Raw genomic sequence first — 16219 nt, forward strand, 5'->3', positions numbered from 1 at the left:
CCCCTAGCAACAACTAATCTACTTTTATCTCTATGCATTGGCTTATTCTAGATATTTCATACAAGAGGAATCATACTATTTCATACTATTTGTTCTTTTGTGTCTGACTCGTTTCACCTGGCATGTTGTTTGCATGGGTCATCCATGTGGTAGCACGTGGTAACATCAGAGTTTCTTTTCTCTCTACAGCTGAGTAGTATGCCATTGCACAGATCTGCCACATTTTGTTCATCCATTCGTCTGCTGATGGACACTTGAGCTGATCCCACCTTGTGACTGCTGTGAATCATACTGCAATGAATGTCGGTGTACAAGCATCTGTCTGGGTCCCTGCGTTCGAGTCTTTTGGTTCTCTACCCAGGAGAGGAATTGCTGAGTCATATGGTAGTTCTAAGTTTAACTTTTTGAGAAACCACCACAGAGTTTTCCATAGCAGCTGTACCATTTGACATTCCCACCAGCAACGAACACAGAGCCAGATGCTGTGGTGAGGCTGGAAGGAGGAAATGTGTCTACGTGCTCTAGCCCACAAGGGCTGTGGGTGTGGGTCCAGAGGTAGGTGAGGGCTGGGGCATTGTCCGGAGGCCTCCACTGAACCTCCCAACCCTCCCAGGAGTGGCCCAGCCCCACAGCCTATGGCCAGGTGGCTGGCTTTGATAAATGAACATTATAAACAACAAACACCACCAAGACATCCAGAGGCTCTGGAGCCACTGGGAGTTCTGGGCTGGGAGGCATGAAGGCTCAGCCTATCCACAATGACAAAAAAAGAACAATAAAAATAGTAGTAATGATGATGATAAGAGCACTCACTTATTGAGCTTTTATGAGGTTATCTAGTCCAAAACAATCCTGGGAGAAAAATATCTGCAAAACACATGTCTGATAAAGGGCTTGTGCCCAGAATATACCAAGAATTCTTGTAATGCAATGATAAGAAAGCAAACAATCCAATAAAAACTGTCCAAAAGATTCAAACAGATACTTCCTCATAAAAAGAAGGCATAAAAACATAGAAGGCATAGGAATGGCAAATAAGCACATGAAAAGATGCTCAACATCATTAGTCATTAGGGAAATGCCAATTAAAACCACAATGAGATGCTACTGCACACTCATTAGAATAGCCGAAGTCAAAAAGACTGACAATTCCAAGTGTTGGTGAGGATGTGGGCGTGCGAAGGAGCTGCAGCTCTGGTAGAAACAACACTGCCAGTGGGAATGTAAAATGGTGCAACCACTCTGAAAAACATTTTAACCGTTTCTTTTTTTTTATTATTATTTTTTTATTGTGCTTTATGTGAAAGTTTACAAATCAAGTCAGTCTTTCATACAAAAATTTATATACACCTTGCTATATACTCCTAGTTGCTCTCCCCCTAATGAGACAGCACACTTCTTCTCTCCACCCTGTATTTCCCATGTCCGTTCAGCCAGCTCCTGTCCCCCTCTGCCTTCTCAACTCCTCTCCAGACAGGAGCTGCCCACATAGTCTCATGCATCTACTTGAGCCAAGAAGCTCACTCCTCACTAGTATCATTTTCTAATCTTATAATCTTATACTCCAGTCCAATCCCTGTCTGAAGAGTTGGCTTTGGGAATGGTTCCAGTCTTGGGCTAACAGAGGGTCTGGGGACCGTGACCTCTGGGGTCCTTCTAGTCTCAGTCAGACCATTAAGTCTGGTCTTTTTACGAGAATTTGAGGTCTGCATCCCGCTGCTCTCCCGCTCTCTCAGGGGTTCTCTCTTGTGTTCCCTCTCAGGGCGGTCATCAGTTGTAGCCAGGCACCATTTAGCTCTTCTGGTCTCAGGCTGATTTAGTCTCTGATTTATGTGGCTCCTTCTGTCTCTTGGACTCATAATTACCTTGTGTCTTTGGTGTTCTTCATTTTCCTTTGCTCCAGGTGGGTTGGGACCAACTGATGCATCTTAGATGGCCGCTTGCTAGCGTTTAGGAACCCAGACGCCACTTACCAAAGTGGGATGCAGAACCTTTTCTTAACACTTTTTGTCATGCCAATTGACCTAGATGTCCCCTGAAACCATGGTCCCCAAACCCCCATCCCTGCTACTCTGGCCTTCGAAGAGTTGGGTTTATTCAGAAAACTTCTTAGCTTTTGGTTTAGTCCAGTTGTGCTGACCTCTCTCTCCTGTATTGTGTGTTGTCTTTCCCTTCACCTAAAAAAGTTCTTGTAGTTTGACCATTTCTTTTAGTTAAATACACATACACCATATAACCCAGCCACTCCACTCCCAAGATAAATGGAAACTGTTATTTATACAGACAACCATGTGTGAATGTTACTAGCATCTTTATTCATAACAGCTAAATCCTGGAAAGAACCCAAATGTCCATGAACCTGTAAATGGATAAACAAATTGTAGTATATCCATCAGTGGGATACTACTCAGCGATGAAAAAGGAATGACATTCTGATACGTGTTACAACATGGTTAGATCTCAAGTGCATCATGCTGAGTGAGAGACGTCAGACCAAAAGGCTACATTCAATATGATTCCATTTATATGACATTCTGGAAAAGGCAAAACCATAGACACAAAACGGATCAGTGGTTTTGAGGGATCGGAGTGGGAGAAGGGAATTAACTGAAAAGACACGCGAGAGAAATTTCAGGGTTAAGGAAATATTCTATATCATGATTGTGATGGTGGTTATTCAGCTGTATACGTTTGTCAAAAACCATCAAACTGTACACTTAAATGAATGAATTTCATTGTATGTAAATTATCCCTCATTAAAGTCGGGAAATGCGGAGGAGCATGTTTAATGAAGGAAAAAAAGCCCTGGATAGTAGCTGATGTGTCTCAGTTTTCCCGTTCTGTAAAATGGGCGAGCATGAACAAGATTCAAACCCTCCCAAGCCAATGGGACAGACAGATTTCTACCCACATAATGATGATACTCAGTGGGTGCTGCAGGAGGCCATAGGGTTGTGCCTGACCCAACCTGGGCTGGGGTTGGGGAAAGCTTATCAGGTGGGAGATATTAGAACAGGGCTTCAAAGAATGAATAAGAGTTTGTCAATAGGATTGTGGAGCCCTGGTGGCCTTAGTGGTTAAGAACTCAGAATGCTAACCAAAAGGTCAGCAGTTTGAATCCAACAGCCGCTTCCCGGAAACCCTATGGGGCAGTTCTACTCTGTCTTATAGGGTCACTATGAGTTGGAATAGACTTAACAGCCACGAGTTTTTTGTTTTTTTTTTAATAGGATTGTAGGGAAAATGACATCCTAGATAAGGGACAAGAACATCCCAAATACCTCCCCAGTTGCCCTACCTATTGCTGCTTGAAGTTCCACCATTAGGGTACCATTCCTCAGGCCAAACCCTTGCTTGTAGCAAACCTGACAGCAGGGGAGGGGACACACAGAGACTTATGAGGAGGATGGAGAGGAGCAGGGTGGTCACATTACTAATCCCCTTGGGGGGTCTCAGTGGGTCTTGCGGCTCCGTGAGTCTGGGCCGGGTGAGTGAAAGGATGGAAGAAGAGGCAGCAGCCCTGCAGGGCAGCCTGAGGCAGGGGTGAGGGCACAACATCCCAGGGACTGCAGGGGCACACGTGACAGCACCCATGATAGAGGTAGGATAGAGGTCAGGAGCTTTCTCATATGCTACCCCATGAACTTCTCACCCCGATATTGGACTTCGGAGTGACTGCTCCTGTTTTGCAGAGGAGGGAGCCATAGCACAGAGAGGTCAATGAGCCACCTAGGTCTCAGAGCAAGCCGGCAATAGAACCAGGCCTGCTGACTCCAAAGCCAGTGCTCTTGCCCTGGGCACAGGAGGGAAGATGGAGGCCTTCCCAGACTCACCGTGTGAGGTGGGGGTCTCAGCTTTCACCTCTGTAAAATGGAGCCTTAACAGATCCCCTCTAGAGGTTTATTTTTGGAGGGGAAGGGGATGGAACATAAGACAAAGGGTGGGAGCGCTGGCTTGGGTCTCAGTGCCACCAGCCCAAATACCCACCTTTACATGGGTAAGAAAATGTAACTAGAAAGGTAAGTCAGGGGTTGTGAAATGGTGGGGGTGTCTGACCTCCTCTAACTTTACAAGGGGCAACATCAATCCAAGGCTGATTCCTGTGAGGCTGAAGTCAGGCATACTTCCTTACTCTAAACTTTTTACCAATTCCGACACCAGTCGTCGCTCCCACAGCACTCCCCTCTTCTCTGCTGGGTTCGATAATTCGTTGCAATGGCTACACAGAACTCACAGACCATACTCATAGTTATGGGGTCTATTAGGGAAATAACAGGTTACTATTTAGGATCAGGAATGAGTCAGGATACAGTTCCTTGGTCAGGACAGCCTCTTCCCAGCTGTGCCTACAGGCAGATCTCTCCCTGGGCCTCTCCACCCATCGGCCCCTCAGTCCCTTGGCCTGGCCTCTGCCCTGCTTGGGTAAGTGCTACAAAGCTCTCTAGTACCGTCAAGTGCCTAGGGGCATCCCACTCCACCAGGAAATCTTGGCCCGAAGGAACTCAGCTGCCTCCCTCTGTGGGTCAGCACACCCACTGTAGCCACCTTACTCCATGGACCAGAAAGCCCTCTGTTCTATCTTGCACTAGTCTCCTGGCTCTGCTGCTGCCTCTTCTCACTGTCTCTCACCATCTCCAGTGTTATAGCTCTCTCTCTCTCTCTGTTCCCTGGGTCTAGGAGGTTCTCAGTGCAGAAAGCCTGGGTCCAAAAGACATGCTGTGCTCCTGTCTCTTCTTGGTGGTAGTGAGGTCCTCCTATGCTCTGGGATTGGCTCTCTTTTAAGCCAAACAGGATGGCAAAACTGACTGATCCCTTCGTTAGGGTTCCACAGTCCTTATTTGCATGGTTCCACCCCCATAGGGTTCCATGCACCTTATTTGCATTATCAGCAAGCTGTCCAATCCCCTTAGTGAGCCACAAGCACCTTATTTGTATACTCCCACCCAATCATTTTGTAAGAGTCACAAGACCACGGTGAGAAAGGCCATATAAAAGCAATTCATTGCACTGCAGGCCACCCTTTGGGTTTTCTAGCCATGGCTCTCTCATACTTGGAGGATAACTTCCCCCTCCCAATCATTTTACCAGTCCAAAACAGTCATTATCAATTAGTCCTTCAGTAAGAAAAAGAGTCCTCAGGGTGATGCCATGCAGGTCTCAGCCACTCAGGTCTGCAGCAGGTGTCCATCTGACCTGGTCAGGTTCTCCAAAAGTTGTTTTATCATCACCCTTTCTGATATCTGACAAATTTAACTGAGAGAAGTTATTCCCTTGTGCTGAGCCTCGTGAGGTACCAGCATAGCAAAACCTTTAAGGGACTTTAAGTGCAGCCACTGTATTCCAGTCTAGCAGTGCCTCCCCCTTAGTTCACTCTTTGACAGTTACAGCCTCTACCAGTACAGTTCACAAGCACAATAACCCTGTTAACAATCAACACTCACAACTAAATCATATAATCCTATCAGCATCTTCTCTCTCTCTTTGCCAGACTCATCAGGAAAAGAGGAATCTATTAAGTGGGGATCCTCCCTTGACCCCCTCATTTTGAGTGTAAGCACACTCACGAAAGCATGTAAGCCAGCCACTTCATGGCTTTATCTCCCCCTCCTTCATTTTATATAGCTAAGTTCTAATTCGCCCATCCCTATCAAACCAGTACTCGGAAGAGATAAGCATGATCCTTGACCAGAAGACTCTTCTGTTCCGGTTGGAACTTTGAGCATCTGCATTTATAAGCACAGTCCAGCCCAGAGCAAGCCATCAAATTGCAGCAATCTACACCAGCTCACAGTGTCAAACACCTCTCTCTTCATTTGGCCAGGTTCTGTTCAGCTCATCCCTAGCCCCTGTGGGCTAGGTCAGTGGGTACTAGCCATAGGCACAAGAGTCCACACACTTCCCTGCCCTTCAGATCAGCCAGTCCCTTCTTCTCTCTCTCTCTCATCCCTAGCCCTCATGGGCTAGGTCAACGGGTGCCAATGGAACATGTTCAAACTCAGCCCATCTCTTCATTGCTACGCCTCCCCCATTTCCACTGATCTCGTGGTCCTCAAGCGAGCCTACCAGCCCGTCTACTTAACTTCCAGTCTTGGAAGGGGGTTTCTTCTGATGCTCACTGACTTTTCCTGCCTCAATGCATCCAATGGCAAACCACTTGCTGAAAGTTCAAAAAGGAAAAACCATTTTTCTCTGTACGCAAATTTCCTGCTCTTCCAGCAGTTTCAGGTTAGTCCGCATGTGTATTCAAATGCAAATTTCCTGACTGGAAAGATTCTGGGTGGGGTTCAGGTTTTCCACCTAAGCCCCCAATACTCTATATACAGGGCTAAGGCATTCAAATCAACAGCCTGTGTTTCTTCTGGGCAAATCCTAGTTCCCCTTTTAGCATATCCAATCAAGTCTTGGCTGAAGATGGAGTTACACGCTTTCGTTTTTTAATTTATAATACCCAATGTCCATTTCCATCATACATTTAGAAGTCTGTTTTACCACACTACCCAGTGCCAACACTAGGAAAGAGAAACATTCAATATCCATAGTACATTCAGATAAACATATAACCCTTTTTAAAACATTCCAGTTTCTTCTTCTCCACACCTTGACTGTCTTCCCATTCATATGCATATGGTCTTGGGCTCTGGATGGGTGGTACCAGAAGACCCTGGCCTCTTATCAATCATCTTGTTTTACTAGCCTAGCTTTTGCCCCAAGCCACTCCAAACGGAGTTTTTCTCCTCTCAGCTGCAGTATAATGTCTCTTACTTTCCTAGCCATTACAGATAACAACCAAAGTAACCATCAAGAGTCAAAAGTTTCACTTCCCACGCTCTCTTGTTCGTTCTCTGTACAAAGTCCCCTGCTTCCATGAGTCTGGAGCCATTGCAACAAATCCTGCTTCTGACGCCAATTTCAAAAACTGTATGGTGGGGGCATCTGACCTTCTTCATGAGGGGGAGCCATAAAGAAAGGACTTTCTCTCCTGCTCTTCAGACCTCAGTTTCCCTGTCTTGAAGTGGTGGTGGATTGGCCCAAATGACAAGTTGCAAACTAGAGGTCATTTCTAGCATCCACATATGTTTTGTTTCACTGACATTGTTCCTTTTTGTTGTTTGTTTTTCCTCTAAATTTTTACTATGAAAATTTGAAATCATAATCCATATATACCTCACGTACAGCTGGAGGAGACCATGGTTCATGCTTCGCCACTTTTGCTCTCTCCTCTCTCTCCCTCTCCACATAGAGATGTATACTGTTTTCTGAACCATTCAAGAGTAAGTGCCCCTGACACTTCAGCATGTACCTCCTAGGGGAAGAAGGGCATTCCCTCTGTAACCATGATATGACTATTCCACCTAAGAAAATTAACCATCATTCCACAAGCATCTAATACACAGACTCAACTTACCAGTTGTGCCCCAAATGTCTATTATGACTAAATCTAACCAGGATTCACATGTTGAATATGGTTTTATCTCTTTATTTAACCCAGTTTTTTATTTTGAAAAAGTTTAAACCTACCAAAGAAAATGGCAAGTATAGTACAATGGACACACATATGACCTTCACCTCGAGTCATCAAGTCTTAACAGTTCACCATATCTGCTCTTTCTCATGCTTTCTCTCCCAACTAATAAGAGTTAATTGCAGACATGTGTAATTTTTAAATTAATTGCCATCATTTAAAAACCAGGAGATCTTACCTTTTTATTTGATTTTCAGCTCCTGTTGAAAAATTGGAGCCCTGGTGGCATTGTGGTTAAGAGCTTGGCTGCTAACCAAAAGGCCAGAGGTTGGTTTTATTAAAAAATCGTCCCCTACATAACAGCCAGCTGGAGTGAGCAGCAGCTGATCCCCACTTTGCCACACTTCACACCACTCCCTCTTGTCTGACGCTCAGCCTGTCTCCCTCAGTCACATAACTTGCCTGGGTCTTGCACCAGTGGCATTTCTGACCCTGATTTATTCCAGATAACCTCCTTGGGGAGGTCCCTGCCAAGCCCATTCCAATGGTTCAACAACATACCCACTTTGGAGCAGGCTCGTCCTGTGCTCAGGACGTCCAGGATTATGATTAAAAAGCGGACTGTAGAATTAGCCTCACATGGGTTCCAATCCTGGCTCCACTACATACCACTAAGGAGATCTTTGGCAAGTTTAAGCTTCTCCAAAGCCCATCTCCCTCGTTGGTAAGATCCCTGCTTCTCAGGGTGCACATGAAGCACTTAGCGTTAACACCTGGCATATAAGGAGTGCTCAGTAAATGTTGCTGTTGGGAAATTTGTCTGAGAAGACAATTGGACAGACAGTGAAGACATCCATTCCAACGTATTTGTCTCAAGACAGTGAAAAAGTGAAAATGACCTACAGGCCCAGCACCAGGGAACTGGTTAATTATTACACCTCCATGAGGTGGGTGGCTCAGCAGCCATGACAGAAATGCTACGTTTAGAAAAATGACCCAAATGGCTATAATAAAGGGCTGTGTCAAGAAGAAAGGCGAGGCTCTCGTTAACTGTTAAGAGCAGCACGCACATCACTCAGTGTGGGAATTCTAGAGTCAACGAACGTGCCGTTAAGGACAGATCTCAGATCATTATGTATCACATTCAAATTTTCAAGTTAGAAATGGGAGGAGGGCAGGTATATATCTGTATTCGCTTGTGTTTATGTGTGGAAAACTCTGGTAGGATTCATAAGAAATAAGGAAAAATGGTTCCTTGTATGTGGTGGGGGAGGACTGGGAAGGTGGAAGACATGGGTATGAGGAAGATTTTTCCTTGGTACAGTTATATATTTTGTTTTAGTTTTTGAAACATGTGAACATATCACCTATACAAAAATTAAATTAAAAAAATATTCTTAACATATGATTCTATGGTTTTCTGAACATTAACAAGTGGAAATGCTCACAGGGTATCATCAAATGGGAAAAGGGAAAAAAAATGGCTACAAAGCAGTGAATATGATTTCATTACATTTTTGTTGGGAAAAAATTATTTTTGTGTGACTAAGAGCTCCATGGGGCAGGGGTTTCTGTCTGTCTTGTTCACCATGGTGTCCCCAGCACCTAAAACACACAGTAAGTTGCTCAATTAACGCTGAAGGGGTGAATGACTGAGCGATTTCAAGAAGGACCACAGAATAGGAAGATGTCTGGAAAGTCGAGCAGAGACCTGCAAACAGCAGTGGACCTTGAAGGGGGGTTGAGGAGGAACTACCATCTTGCTCTTTTTTCTGTTTATTCTGAAATGTTTAAATGAGCACCCCTCATGTTTCTACTCAGAACAGAAAGAACAGCAGCAAAGACATTCACAGAAGAACAGATCTGTCCAGAGGCATGGGGGTGGCCAAGGTCCAGGTAGGCTGAGGGTGTGGAGGCCCATGGGGAAGAATGCTAGGCTGATGACAGGCCCCAGAGCAGGACCTCCCTGCCTCTATCCACACCCACTCCTCCCAGGCTTTGCAGAGCCCAGCTCCCAGAGGGAGGCTGAAGAGGCTGCATGGGCACCACCCGAAGCTGGGCCTCAGAGCTGCTCGAGGGAAGGCAAAGCCCAGAGGGGCCTGTAACTGGCCTGAGGTCACACAGAAGGGCCAGGACAAGCCAGGCCTATTTAGAGCTTGCCCTCCAATATCAGGACACTTGAGGAAGTTACTCCTACCCCTTGGCCCCATTTCACAGATGAGGAAGCTGAGACCTAGAGGTGTAGCACTAAAGGGGCTAAGTGAGGCTCTGGAGACATGAAGACTCAGGTTCAAACCCTAAATCTGTCGCTGAACTCTTGTGAGGCTCTGGGCACATCCCTCTTTCCCATGCTCCCTCAGTTTCCCTTTCCTAAAATGGAGTGGGGTTGCCTAGGCCAGGCCCATGAGTCCCCAGGCAGTGGTGGTGGGTCAGACCACCAGTGGATGGCCATGGGGCCCCTTGGTTCATTGCAGACACTCACTCCTGGGAACAGAATGGGCTAGGGGAGAGGGACAGGGGGCCGGGTCTGAATTTGACTCTGCTACTGCCAGCTGTGTGATCCAAAGAAGCTGCCTGGCCCCAACTGTGAAAATGGGTTAATAACAGGACATGCCATACAGTGTTTCTGCATCTCTGTGAGAATCAAAGGGATTAGGATAAGGCCAGGCACACACAAAGTACCCACTAAACAACAGCATTGCCTTTGTTTCCTGCCGCTGCTGCGACAAGTTCCACAAACCGGGCGGCTTATAAGGACAGAAATGTATTGTCTCAGAGTTCTAGAGGCCAGAAGTCTGAATTCAGGGTGTCGGCAGGGCTGTGCTCCCTCCAAGGCTCTGGGGGAAGACCCTCGTCTCTCCCAGCGTCTGGCGCGCAGGTGTGCCTTGGCTTGCAGCTGCACCATCATTCTACTGTCACATGGCCATCTTCCTCCTGTCTCCCTGTCTCTGTCTCTCCTCCTCTTTTAAAGGACACCATTCAGATTGGATCAAGACTCACCCTACTCCAGCATGGCCTCATACCTTGTTATTGCCAGTTGCAGTCAAGTCGATTCCAACTCATGGTGACCCCATGTGTGCAGAGGGTAACTGTTCTGTAGGGTTTTAATTGGCAAAGGACGTGAATAGACATTTCATCAAATGAAACGTTAGCCATCAGAGAGATGCAAATTAAAACCACTATGAGATACCATTACATTCCCAATAGGTTGGTTAAGATTAAGAAAATAAATAATAAAAAACAAATGTTGGCAAGGGTTTGGGGAAACTGGAATCCTTATCCATTGCTAGTGACAATGCAAAATGGTACAGCCATTGTGGAAAATAGTGTGGCAGTGCCTCAAAAAACTGAAAATAGAACTACCATAAAAACAAGAAAAAATCCAGTGCCCTCGAGTCGATTCCGACTCACAGCAACCCTAGACGGAGTGGAACTACCATATGACCCAGCAATTCCACTCCTAGGTATGTGCTCAAGAGACTTGAAAGCAGAGAATCAAACAGAGATTTGTACACCAATGTTCATTGCAGCACTATTCACAATAGCCAAGGGGTGGAAACAACCTAAATGCCCATCAACAGATGAGTGAATAAACAAAATGTGGTACACACATACAATGGAATACTATTCAGCCAGTAAGAGAAATGAAGACCTGATACATGCTACAGCACAAATGGAGCTTGAAGACATTATGCTGAGCAAAATAAGCCAATCACAAAAGGACAAATATTGTACAACCTCACTTACATAAAGAGATAAGAAAAGGCAAATGTATAGAGACCAAAGTTTATCAGTGGTTACAAGGGGTGGGAGGGAGGGGGAAAGGAGGGTAATGGTGATGGGAAAATCGTTTTGATTAAGGGTAGAGTTGCACAGCCAATTATTGTCACTGCTGTCAATAAGTTGTACACCTGTAAAAAGCTTAATTGGAAAAAGTTGTGTGATAGATAAATTTACAACAATGACAAAAAAAAAAAAAAACACAAAGTAGCTGCAGAGGCTGCTTATGTACAACCAAATACCTCATGGGATTTGGTTCCTTGGTTTGGAGGTTCAGGGCCATGGTTTCATCAGACATCCCAGTTAATTGGCCTAATAACATGTTTAGTGCTTCTGTTCTACCTCCTAGTTCACTGCATAGTGCCTGGGGTCTTAAAAGCTTGCAAGCGGCCATCCAAGGCACAGTAATTGGTGTCTATTCTTCTGGAGCAAAATAAGAAGAGTCAGAAATAGAAAGAGCAAATGGAATGTGCGGTTAATTGTCTCCGTGAACAACTGCCTTCTTTGCCATGAGACCAGAAGAACTGGATGGCGCCTGGCTACCATCACTGAACATTTTGATCAAAGGTTCCCCAGAAGAATCCTGATCAAAATGGGGAAAATGCAGAATGGAATTTCAAATTCTCATGGACTCTAGACTTCCTGGAGCCAGGGAGGGTAGATGAGCCCCTGAAACTATTGTCCTGTGATAATCTTTAAACCTTAAACCAAAAATATCCCCAGAAGTCATCTTAAAACCGAACAATGTTCTTGTTAGGTGCCGTCAAGTCGATTCCAACTCATAGCAACCCTACGCGCGACAGAATGAAACATTGCCTGGTCCTGCGCCATTCTCAGAATCATTCTTACGAGCGAGCCTATTGTTGCAGCCACTGTATCGATCCATCTCGTCAAGGGTCTTCTTCTTTTTCAATGACCCTCTACTTTACCAAGCATGCTGTCCTTCTCCAGGGATTGGTCTAAACTATGTGAGCTGAAGTCTTGGCATTCTTGCTTCTAATGAGCACTCTGGCTGAACTTCTTCCAGGACAGAATTGTTCATTCCTCTGGCAGTCTGTGGTATACTCAATATTCTTTGCCAACACCATAATTCAAAGGCGTCAATTCTTCTTCAGTCTTCCTTACTCATTGTCCTGCTTTCCCACGCATATGAGGTGAATGAAAACACCGTGGATTGGGTTAGGCACACCTGAGTCCTTAAAGTGACATCTTTCTTTTTAACACTGTAAAGAGGTCTTTTGCGGTAGATTTGCCCAATGCCACGTGTCATTTAATTTCTTGACTGCTGCTTCCATGGGCATTGATTGTGAATCAGAGTAAAATGAAATGCTTGACAACTTCAGTATTTTCCGTTTATCATGATGTTGCTTATTGGTCCAGGTGTGAGGATTTTTGTTTTCTTTATGTTGAGGTATAATCCATATTGAAGGCTGTGGTCTTTGATCTTCATCAGTAAGTGCTTCAAGTCCTTTTCACATTCAGCAAGCAAGGTTGTGTCATCTGCATATTGCAGGTTGTTAATGAGTCTTCCTCCAATCCTGATGCCATGTTCTTCTTCGTATAGTCCAGTTTCTCAGATTATTTGCTCAGCATATAGACTGAATAAGTATGGTGAAAGGATACAACCCAGACCGACACCTTTCCTGACTTTGAATCACTCACTATCCCCTTGTTCTGTTCGAATGACTGCCTCTTGGTCTATGTACAGGTTCCACATGACCACATTTAAGTGTTTTGGAATGCCAATTGTTTGCAAGGTTATCCATAATTTGTTATGATCCACATTTGAATGCCTTTGCATAGTCCATAAAACACAGGTAAACATCTTTCTGGTATTCTCTGCTTTTAGCCAGGATCCATCTGACATCAGTGTTTAGTGTTTCTATTGTAAAACTGAACAGAAGTTTAACTAGTAAAAATGTCTGCCTTGACCATTATGCTTTTTTAAGAACTATCTATATGGGATCTAATTGACAACAGCAACCCAAAAGATTAGATAGGAACTTTAGGGGGCAGTGAGTTCATGTTAATGTGGGAGGAACAACTCAGAAAAGAAGGGTGAGAATGGTTGCACAACTCAAAGAGTGTAATCAATATCTCTAAATCGTACATGTAGAAACTGTTGAATTGGTATATGTTTTGCTGTGTATATGCTCAACAAAACAACAAAATAAATAAAATTTATGGAAAAAAAAAGCCAGCCTGTGTGAAACCATGACCTCCCTGGGAAGCATGCCCTATCCCCTTTTCCTGGCTTAATTTCTTCCCATCTGTCCTTCCATATATTCATATCTCTGTTTTCTTATGGTCTTCCCCTTCTAGTGGAATGTAGACTCCAGAAGAGCAGGGAGTTTTGTCTCTTTGGTTAACTGTTGTGCCCCTAGAACATGCCTGGCATACCCACCAAAACCCACTGCCATCAAGTCAATTCTGACTCATAACTACCCTATATGACAGAGTAGAGCTGCCCTATAGGGTTTCCAAGTCTGTAATTTTTATGGAAGCAGACTGCCATACCTTTCTCCCACCTGGCACACAATAGGTGCCAAATACATATTTGGCAAATGAGTTAATGACTGATTGAATAAATTATATTGTATATAAGATCAGGTCTCCATGTTGGCTTTCAGCCGTGAGGGCTTTTAGCTCCTGAGGACTGTTCACCCCAAGACTGCTGTGACTGTTTTCTGACACAGGGTGGCTTCCAGGGTAACATTCATTCAGCACCCCTTCCCAGAGGACTCCTCCAGAACTGGCATGCTTTGGCTTCAAACAGAGCAAATCCACTGAACTCAACCAACAGTAATTGCTAACCTTATTCTTTGACTGATCTGCTGCCTGCTTTCAGAAAGGATTTCTGTAAGGTTTAAGCCCCCCAACAAGCTATTTAGTAGTAAGGGAGAAAGAAGGAGCCAAACCCTGAGAGGGCCTGAACTCTTGTGCAGGGTCCTGCCAGCGAGTTATTCAAAGAGGAATCCCCCCAGAGCCAGCGTGGTTGGGGAGACAATTTCAATATTGTGCAATAGGTAATTTCAGAGATAAGGGCTTCCCAGACTAGGTGATGTCTGCCACATGCAAAAGTCCAAAGGTGAAAAACAGGATGTCTTATTCATGGAATTTCTAGGAATTTGTCCTGGCCTCCCCACCCCCTCAATTCTTTGGAAACAGAGAAGTTACCTGAGACATCCACCTGGCACAAGGTCACATCTTGCTTGCTCAGAACTGCAGCCAGCCCTGACTCAGCTGAAGTAAAGTGCCCCCCCCGACTCCAGGATCCCCTTCTGTCTCCCTGTATGTAATGACTCGCTCCCTAGCCTTGTTTGGTCTCCAAACTCCCTGATATAGCACACACATGTGAAAAATGATCTGCTAGGCAAAAGTATTCTCAATAAATTTATCTGACAAAGGACTCATAATCAAATTTGACAAAGAACTCTAATAAAATTAAAAATGGAAAAAAAAATATTAATGGGAGAATACTTAAACATTCACTTCACAAAAGTGGATATCCAAATGGCCAAGGAGCACATGAAAAGAGGCCCAACAGTATCAGATATCAGGGAAATACAAATGTAAGCCACAATGAGATATCACTTTACACTCGCCAGACTGGCTGAAATTAAAAGACTGACAACACCAAATGCTGGTAAGGATGTGGAGCAACTGAAACTCTCAAAAGTGTTGGTCAGAGTATAAAATGGTACAATCACTTTGGAAACAGATCTGGCAGTTTTTCATAAAGCTAAACATATATCACTTTGTTATTAGCTGCTGTGGAATCTGCTCCTGGCTCATGGTAATCCCACACTGTGGCGCGATGGATCACTTTTATACAACCTTTCTCACCATGGTCTTGTAACTCCCACCAAATGACTATGTGGGACTATGCAAATGAAGTGCTTGTGACCCACGAAGGGGATTGGATATCTTGCTAATAGTGTAAATAAAATATATGGCACCCTTGTGATGGTGGGACCATGAAAATAAGGTGTATGGAACCCTGACAAGGAGATTGGTCAGTTTTGCCATCCTGCTAGACTTAAGCAGAGACATGGAGAGAAAGACAGGAGCTGTAACAGAGAAGACTGTGAGGGACGGTGGCACAGCAGTAGCAAGAGCAATAGTAGCACAAGATGACAGGAACCAGGAGGCCAGTGAGAGACAGCTGTGGTGGGGCTTGCTGACCCACAGAGCTAGAACTTGTAACACTTGCCTAAGAAGGCCTGCAGCGGAGCCCAGGAGCAGAGGGCTAGAAGAAGCTATTCTGATCAAAGAACTGTATCCTGAGTCCTTTCTGATCCTAAACTGTAACCTGTTACTTCCCTAATAAACCCCATAATTGTGAGTATGGTCTGTGAGTTCTGTGTAGCTACTGCAATGAATTATCAAACCCAGCAGAGAAGTAGAGAGTGCTGTGGGAGGGATGGCTGATGTCAGAATTGGTAAAAAGTTTGAAGGGTAGAGGCATGCCTGGCTTCCGCTTCATAGTAATGAGCCTTGGGCTGGTGTTGATAGTTTCTCTCCCCATCGTGATGTTAGAGGAGGTCAGATGCTACTGCCATGTCGTTTTTACAGTTGGCATCAGAAGCGGGATTTGTTGCAATGACTGCGGACTCACAGAAGCATGGGACTTGGTAAGAGAAAGAATGAAGGGGCATGGGAAGTGAAATTTTTGATTCTTGATGGTTACTTTGGTTGTTGTTGTCTGTAATAGCTGGAAGAAAAGTAAGAGATGTTATGCTGGAGCTGTAGGTAAGGAAAGGGAGAATAGAAAAGCCGCTTCTGCAGTGGCTTGGGGTGAAAGCTAGACTGGATAAGCAAGATGATTGATAGGGGGCCAGAGTCTTCTGGTTTTACCAGGGAGAGGCCCAAGGCCATATGCATATGAATGGGAAGGCTGCCAAGGTGTGGAGAAGAGAAGATGAAACTAGAATATTTTTAAAAAGGGTTATGTGTTTATTTGAATGTACTATAGAT

This window comes from Loxodonta africana, chromosome 2 (assembly GCF_030014295.1).
Source record: "Loxodonta africana isolate mLoxAfr1 chromosome 2, mLoxAfr1.hap2, whole genome shotgun sequence".
NCBI lineage: Eukaryota > Metazoa > Chordata > Mammalia > Proboscidea > Elephantidae > Loxodonta > Loxodonta africana.